The sequence below is a fragment of the Hibiscus syriacus genome, unplaced genomic scaffold (genome assembly GCF_006381635.1).
Source record: "Hibiscus syriacus cultivar Baekdansim isolate YM2019G1 unplaced genomic scaffold, ASM638163v2 tig00013960_pilon, whole genome shotgun sequence".
Lineage (NCBI taxonomy): Eukaryota > Viridiplantae > Streptophyta > Magnoliopsida > Malvales > Malvaceae > Hibiscus > Hibiscus syriacus.
Window position 1 is genome coordinate 794,777 of NW_024062312.1, and position 8,914 is coordinate 803,690.

Sequence of the window (8,914 nt, forward strand, 5' to 3'; positions counted from 1 at the left end):
GTTGTTGGATTCGTATATCAGTCTAGCTTTGTTGAGAATAAACGGCTACTGATTTAAAGAAGTATAGAAAAAATATGAATTTTTAATTGATGATAGGTCAAAAAAAGGGCAACAGATTCTGCTCAAAACAACTTCTGTAAGTCAACTTTGAAAATTCACTATAAATTTTACAAGATAAAGTAGAAGGAATGACTTATATGGCTAGATTTGTATTCGAATATAGTTTCTATTAATATAAACAGAGTAATTTTTAAGTGTGTTGATTAATACGTAATAAAATTTCTTTGAAGGTATCACAAAATGCCAGAAAATGAGATAAAATGGGAATGTAGTAAACTATGTATTTTATGATACTCTTATGATATACGTTAACTTAAAATGTTTGAAATGAGTCAACGATATTACATTGGCATGATAAATTATTATATTTATTATACAAGGAAATACAATATTTATATCTTTAAAAGAGAAAGTAATAATAGGTAAGTGCAGTTATTTATTTAATTATTCTTACCAGAGACGACTTACGACAAGTTAATCTCGTATTAATTTAAAATATGTTTTCATTTTCATTATTGATTATTTTTATGAAGTTTCTATAAAGTTTTATGAATGATTTAAGCTATGAATTGCCACCATGTTATGTTATGAAAAGTTAGATATGTTGAGATATTGATACCTTTGATACTTCAATAATAAATAATAATTAATGAAAAAGCTCATTGTATGTTGCATTGATAGTCGTGAGTACACTTGGCATGCCAGGAAGTTGAGTAAAGTTCAAATTAAGTCAATTTATGGTACATTCGTGTACAGTACATATGGCACCGTTGGTTCATTTGACTTGTTTTACACTTGGAGTGCATCTTATGATGATGATTGACACCGTGTAGTGCCTAGTGCGCACATTATGTATGACTCACGTACCTTGCATTCTCATAAATATGCATTGAACTATGAATTTGAAATTAAATTATGAATCTAGAATAAGTTATGAGTCTGGAAATAAGTTCTGAATCTGAGAATGAATTCTGAAATGTGAAAGTTCTAATTGTGAAAAAATGAAATGTGAAAGTGAAAGATGAAAATGAAATATAGAAGTTTTGATATGTATATATATATATATATATATATATGAAAAGGAATACAATATGATTATTATGTATGATATTGTTTATCATGTTCTTGACAAAGTCATAAGATGATGATTTTCATGTTTCGGATGAGGAAAAATGGTTAGAATAAATATGTTTGGATATTTAATGATTTTATTTGAATCCAAGCTTAAAGTTTTAGATTGTTATGATATTTTTAAGTTGTATTATGTTTTATATCACATTAGTTTATTTATAATGTCTCACTACGTGTATGCTTAGCGTGATATGATTTTCACACGTAAGTAAAAAAGATCAAGTGAAGTAAGAAGTTGAGTTTGACACCAATCAACAAAGCAAAGACTAATTGTATATATCAGTAATGACATCCTACTATTTTAAATTTACTGGATAGTATGTATACGATTAAGATATGTCATTATAGATATAAATATGAATTTAAGTCATGAGTTTTAGATAAAACTTATATTTTATTAGAGTATAGAAATATTTTAAATGAGACAATTTATTTTGTGATATGAAAAAATATAAAACTGTTTATTTGATGACTGAAACTGTTATTGATTTAGATGTTTAAATATTATATGATGATTTTACAATATTATATTATTTTATTAAAATGATTAAATTTGGATAAATTTTAAAAGTTCAATTTTGTATTGAGTTTTCAACCTTATAATGTATGTAAAGTTATGTGATATCTTTGACTAGTATTCGGGTACATATATAGGTTAAGGGTGTAATAGGTACAGTTTCACGATGGGTGGGTGATTGGGTTTTGGTCGTGGGGCCTAGACAGTCTTGATGATGTCAACGATGACTGTCATGAACCAACGGTGATCAATCGACAGTTGAATTTTGGGTTTTTTAAAATTATAATATTAAATCTTTTTCAAATATAATTTTTAAAATTTTATATGTGTGTCACGTCTTAGATAACGACCTTTACGGTCCAGGCACATAAAAGTGTAACATTAAAAACGTTAGGCACCAAAAGTCAATTTGAGGTACAATTTAAGCACCAAAAAGTGTATGAAGCCTTGAAAAATAAAAAAAATATAATGATGAGACCTAAAAGTGTAATAGAGAAAACGTTAGAAACTTATTTTTAACAAAAAATTCTTTAGGTACTAAAATTCAATTTGAGATATAGTTTAAACACCTAAAAGTGTATTAAGCCTATTTTTCAATTATCAAGAGACAGTTTCATATATTAAGGGTAAAGCATAGAAATAGTCTCTAAACTTTTAGGATGGTTGCATTTTGGTCACTCAACTTTTAAAACTTGCATTACTATAGCCAAACTTTTTGTTCATTTTCATTTTTATCTTCATCAATACCTTCCATTAGTTTTTGCTGATGTGAAATTTAACTACCGTTAACCCTCCATTCTTCTTCTTCTTTACAAGCTAAAAGATCTTCATTCATAATTTCTTGCTTCCCCACACTATTCACTAAGTATTTCATGCACAAGAACTCCTCGACGAATACCTTCTCCACTCGCCGATTAACATCGTGCAAGCATGCGTCATGGCCCACCCTTTCCTGTTTCTCGCCGATTAATATCGTCGCCATCCTCCGCGACGCCTCCGGATACCATACACGGGACGCATAGATCATTATCAGATCCCATTTGGTATCGTAATACTCATCGGGAAATCCCGTCAAGGCAAGCCTGCACTTGTCATTTTCGCGCAAGTAAGCTTTCGAAGGGTAACAACAGGGCTCAAACCGAATAATAGGCTAGCAGATCGTTCGCTTCTTTGAAATTTGTATGGTACTTCACGACATTCACATGGAGGCTCGACTAGTCTTTGAGCACAGTCTGGTCCTCTTTCAGGAATATAGTGTTGCCATTGGGATTGAGTGCAATCCATATGAGTGAGTCGTAGCCAAGTCCAAAGATAAGGAAACTGCAAGGAGATCATTTCTTGAGCACGTCGAAGGTTACGGAGATCTCTTGGAAGTTATGCTTGGGGACGATCCGTGACGTGGCGTAGTGGATGATGGCTCGGAGTTGGATCGGCGTGGCGGAGTACTTGTCAACGGCCATGGATCTGGTAAAGGATGAAGTAATCGACGGTTTTTACGGAGCTAGAGATAACTATGAAACCGACGATGAAGACAACGATGGCAAGAGGGACCATCCACCTTTTATCGGTAAAGAAATGTTGATTCTTGACGGTCTCTCAAAATTAAGAAGAAGAAGGGAGGGTTAACGAAAGTTAAGTGGAGGTAACAATAAGGACAAAAGTTTTAGAAGTTTGGTGACGGTAATGCAAGTTTCAAAAATTGGATGACCAAAATATAAGCTTCCTAAAAGTTTAGGGACTAATTATATGCTTTACCCTTATATTAATTGTAAGACTTGATTGCATCAGACCCAATTCAATATAATAAAAATAACGTAAAGTATATAAATGATGAGTCAGTAGATTAATGTTCAGCTCAGATGTCCATCAAATGTTAACAGAAAATGATAAATTTGAGATATATCAATGATCAGATGACCATTTTATAACTTATAAAAATCAAAATTTTCAATGAAATAGCTTTGGGGGACTATTTTGTGTATTTTATTTAATATAATATTAGTGTACAAAGTATAGGATGCATAGCAATGAAATCGAGAATATATTGCGTCAGCTTATCAGCTAAACCTTTTCTTAAGAAAGCAAACAAAGCATTGATAACTAAAGAGAAATGGGGAATTTGCTTCATTGCGTGCACGCATTCAGATTTTATCTTCTTTGTTTTAAAAAACACTTCCATAAATGGAAGTGTGTGACATGGACTCCACCTTTTTCCCCTCTTTTGGATTGTCATAAAATGGCAGCTGCTTCGGTTGTTTTTCACCCCTTCATTACACAAACTCTACATTAAACTGTTGGCTACATTCTGCTGTTTTGTCCCATCAATCCAACACCTCGTTGTTAATGATTATGGTCATTAAATTATTTAACTTTGTTTCCAAGTATTATACTTTGCTCATGTTATCTAAATGTACTACATTATTAACCTCTTGATATTGCACGCAGTGTAACTATTCGAATTCGAGATCTCTAATAAAAATAATGCTTCTCTTTTACCACTGAACTCGATTAATGGCTTTCTCTGACTGATTTCGTATAAGGTTGTGTATTTATAACTTTGTAGCATCATGACTATCATAAAGATGATGTCTTGGGGTAGGATATAGCTTGAAAGCATGTTTTATGTGTGTTGCATGATTTTGTCTTGAAATGCTTGTTTGAGTGTATAACATAGGATATTTAAGTGCTAAATGATCTTATATGACCCGTATGAACTTTAGAAATATCGATTGACCTAAATGATAATATGTATATGGGATTTAGGAGTGATTTTCGAGCTTTAGAAGTCATTTTCTAAGATTTGATATTAGTATTGTTCTAAATATTGATACATGTTGAATGAGTGTGGAAATCTAAGCAAGTTTGACCTAGAGTATCGATATTATTCATAGAATATCAATACCGAGGGCTCGATATCAATACCAAGGAGATTTTTTTCAAATATCAAGGCTAGAATTGATATCATTACCTATATTAATTTAATTCACTTTGAATCTTATTTTAGTATCAATACTAACGGATAGTATCGATACTCAAGGATCAAGTATCGAACCTAATGAAGAAGTATCGATACCAACAAGCATATTAAGGATATTAGACTTGATTTGGGACATGAATGTAGATGTCCGATAGAGTTTGATACGAGGAATTAGCCCATGTGATGTTGAAAATACTTTTAAGAGTGTACGACTTAATGATGTCCTCACTAGACTAAGTGACAACCTTAGGTGGGCCTAGTTAATAGACTCATGTATTTGGGCTTGGGGGTTAAACGATTAACCTTAATGGCGTAAGGGTTATTATTGGTGGCCTAAAGGACGTGAATGTGCTGGACATTGGCCTTGGTGGTGTAAGCATAGAATGCTTGTGTGACAATAGTGTCGAATACTATTATACATAGAGATGAGTAAAACTCGATTCGAAAAATTAATTTTTTTAAATCGACTCAATTTTTTTTTACTTAAATTGACTTTGAGTTGTAATTTCATAAATTCGACTCTACTCGACTCGAAAAAGAATTTCAATCGAGTTGTAAAATACAACTCGAATAACTCAAAATTTTTAGTAATAAATGGATTGATTTTCAAGTTTGAGTCGGGTCCCTTGGCTCTGTATGGTATATGCATATTACATATGAAAAAAATATGTATATATATATATTGTATATAGTTATAAAAAATCATTTAAACTATAATAAAATAAAAGCGTATTATAAATATTTACAATTAAATTTAAATAGAAACTCAAAAATTCAACTCGACTCGAATTGGATTTTCTAAACTTGACTCGAGTAAAAAATTCAACTCAACTTCGAGTTAAAAAATAGGACTATCAACTCAAATAACTCAAATTTTTTTGACTCGCCTCGACTCGACTAAACTCGATCGAACGCTCACCCCTCATCATACATACTCAATATATTAAATTGTAGTCGTTGTGGCACTCGAATACTATACAATGATACGGTCTTAGTGGTGACCAGTAAGAAAATACGAACACCAATATATTATTCTTATACAATCTTAATGGTGATGTTGATGATACTTACACGTACACTATTATGGCCTTAGTGACGCGATCTCGATAAATATACTTATACTTGATGCTTGATGAGGTTGAGAGATTTTATGATGATGATGATGCAATTATATGTACATTACTACCTCGATGGCTTAGCAATGATAGTTCATGGCTTGTCCCTTAGTTTATATTGATGACAAGCATATGGCATGCCTTGAAATATGAACATACATCAATCTGCTATCATTTTATATTATCGCATGTTTATATTTATTACACTCATAATATGATCATAGTAATAACGATATACTATTGAGCTTGTGAAGCTAATCGTCCGGATGTTTTCGTTCGTAGGTTAGTGGATTTGATTGGTTAACGAAGCACCGTCGTCGTAGTGTTCTATCATTTGCTTCCAAGGTACAATTGTAGTGAGCATATATATCCCTCGGAGCTTTACTTGTATTCAATATGTGAATCCTTGTCTATTTTGAAGTTTATTTTGGGGCTGTTGCAACTTGGACAGCAGTGGTTAAGCCTGAGCTGCTTGGAGAGTTTCTTGAGATGGATTTTCACAGCTGGTTGCTCGTTAACCTCAGTTTGACGACAGGGGGAGTATTTTGCAGCGAGAGCGATGACTATGTGATGAAGCCTTAACTATTGTGGCGCTATATGACGGGCGAGGGGCTGCTCCATCGACGAGAGGCGGAGAATCTGTTGTGTTGCGATCGATTGCTGTAAGTGGAATATGGATGGGAGCCGAAATCTGTCACCATTAGGAAGTCGATGTGCATTTTTCTTCTCTGTAGGATTATGTAGAAATACATTCTTTTCTTTAGGAGAGTATTAAAGAATTTAAGGTAAATTACGTGTTTAGTACCTAAATTATTAATTTTAGTCTATTTTAGTATCTAAATTTTTAATTTTTTTAAAATCATATCTAAATTTTAGTTTTTGTTTCATTTTAGTACTCTCCTTTAAAAACTTAAGTTTTTGTTTCATTCTAGAATTCCGTTCAAAATTTAACGTTAAGTTTTGAAAAAATTGAAAGTTTAGATACTAAATGCTTAAGTTTTTAACAGCGTGGTACTGAAATAAAATAAAAAATAAACGTTAGGTGTGGTTTTGAAAAATCGATAGTTTAAATACTAAAACATACAAAAACTGATAGTTTAAATACTAAATGCAAAATTTACCCATAAATTGAAAGTGGATTTGGGGCTGTAGAAGTACTTCCAAATCTATTTGTTTAAGCCCTTTTCTACTTTAACAGATGAGGACATTATTATATCACAGTTAAGAAAAGGGGTCGCACTTCAAAAAAACCTTACTCAAACCAGTAGGGTTGGTTCAAGTGGTAAGTAGTTTGATATCACTTAAGCAAAATCTTGAATTTGAGTCTTTATATATTAGAAAATCTTTGTATTGAACAATCAAGATAGCTAAGCTAACAACGAAAGCAAGAACTGAATGCTTTTTTATGTATTTCAATTCATCCTTTACAGCCTATATATAGTTCCAAGTAAACAGAGTAAACAATCAGTTATTCGTTTGTTACAGCTACTAACAGACACTCAACAGCCTAACTGACTAATGCTAACAGACTAACACCTTAACTGCTTTAACTGCACAAACACAACCAGCAGCCTCTATCAACTGTATCTCATCCTCATGGGTGAAGACTTCATGCACCACGAGCACGCATATTCCAACATTCTCCCTACTTTCTCTATTCTCCTGCTTCTTCAACACAACTTCACACACAACTTTTCTCGAAAATCTTCAAAGGCATTTCGAGCTAGTGGCTTGGTCAGACCATCAACAACCTGATGAGCAGCGGGCACGTAGTTAACTTGCATTTGCTTCGCTGCAACCTTCTCTCGCACAAAATGGATGTCAAGGTCAACATGTTTGGTGTGTGTATGATAGACAGGGTTTGTGCTCATGGCCACAGCGCTCGTGTTGTCACATCATATGATCGATTGTTCCTTTTGGCACACACCAAGCTCTGTAAGCAACGCACTAATCCAAACCACATCTGCTGCAGTGTCAGCCACGCTTTTGTATTCTGCCTCCATTATGGATCGTGAGACAGACTTTTGTTTCTTGGAGCTCCAAACGACCAAGTTGTTGCCAATAAAAACATTATGCCCGGACACCGACCTCCTATCATCAAGACTGCCTCCCCAGTTTGCATCGGCAAATGCAGCAACTTTCACCCCAGCGCCAGCAGCAGTGAACACCAGACCAAAATTCATCGTGCCTGCCAAGTAACACAGAATCTGTTTTACTACAACCATGTGTGACTGTCTCGGAGCATGCATATATTGGGCCACTTTATTTACACAAAATGCGATGTCCGGTCTCGTGTGGCAAATATAAAGCAAGCCTCCAATGATACTGCGATAGTTGTATGCATCAGAAATGAGTTTTCCTTCATCACTACGCAACTTAGTGGCTGTAACCATGGGAGTTGGTGTAGGTGTGGCTTTTAACATATCTGCTTTTTCCAGCAACTCAGTAACAAGCTTCTTCTATGACAAGGCTAATTCTCATCTGTTCTTCTTACTTCGATGCCAAGAAAGTATGAAAGCTGTCCAAGGTCCTTAAGTGAAAATCTGTCACTTAACATTCGTATAACTTCATCTATTTCATCGCTCGAGCGGCCTGTGATGATTATGTCATCAACATATACCAGCAGATATACATAGTTCACATCATTCTTCTTGACAAACAGTGAGACATCAGCTCGTGACTCTTGAAACCCAATACTCAACAAATTTTCTCGAAGTTTGGTGTGCCAGCTTCTCGGTGCTTGTCTTAGGCTATAAAGGGCTTTCTTCAGTCGACAGACCAGCTTGCTGCCACCAGGACCAGTCTGTTCAAAGCCTGGTGGTTGTTGCATGAAGACTACTTCTTAAAGCTCACCGTTCAAGAAGGCATTATTGACATCCACTTGTCGAAGTGCCCAACCGTTAGTCACTACTAGAGACAGAATGACATTCAGGGTGGTAAACTTAACCACAGGGCTGAAGGTATCTCTGAAATCGTACCCAGGAATTTGTGAGAAACCCCTAGCAACCAGAAGTGCTTTGTAACGATGAACTGAACCATCGGGGTTCTTCTTGAGCCTGAACAACCACTTACATCCAACTATTTTTCTTCATTCTGGTAACTTGACTAAATCCC

General features: G+C 34.2%; 1 pseudogene; it reads right to left on the reverse strand.

Moving 5' to 3' along the window:
- Positions 1–201: 201 nt before the first annotated feature.
- LOC120206576 lies at positions 202–8,223 on the reverse strand (annotated as a pseudogene).
- Between the last annotated feature and the right edge of the window lie 691 nt (positions 8,224–8,914).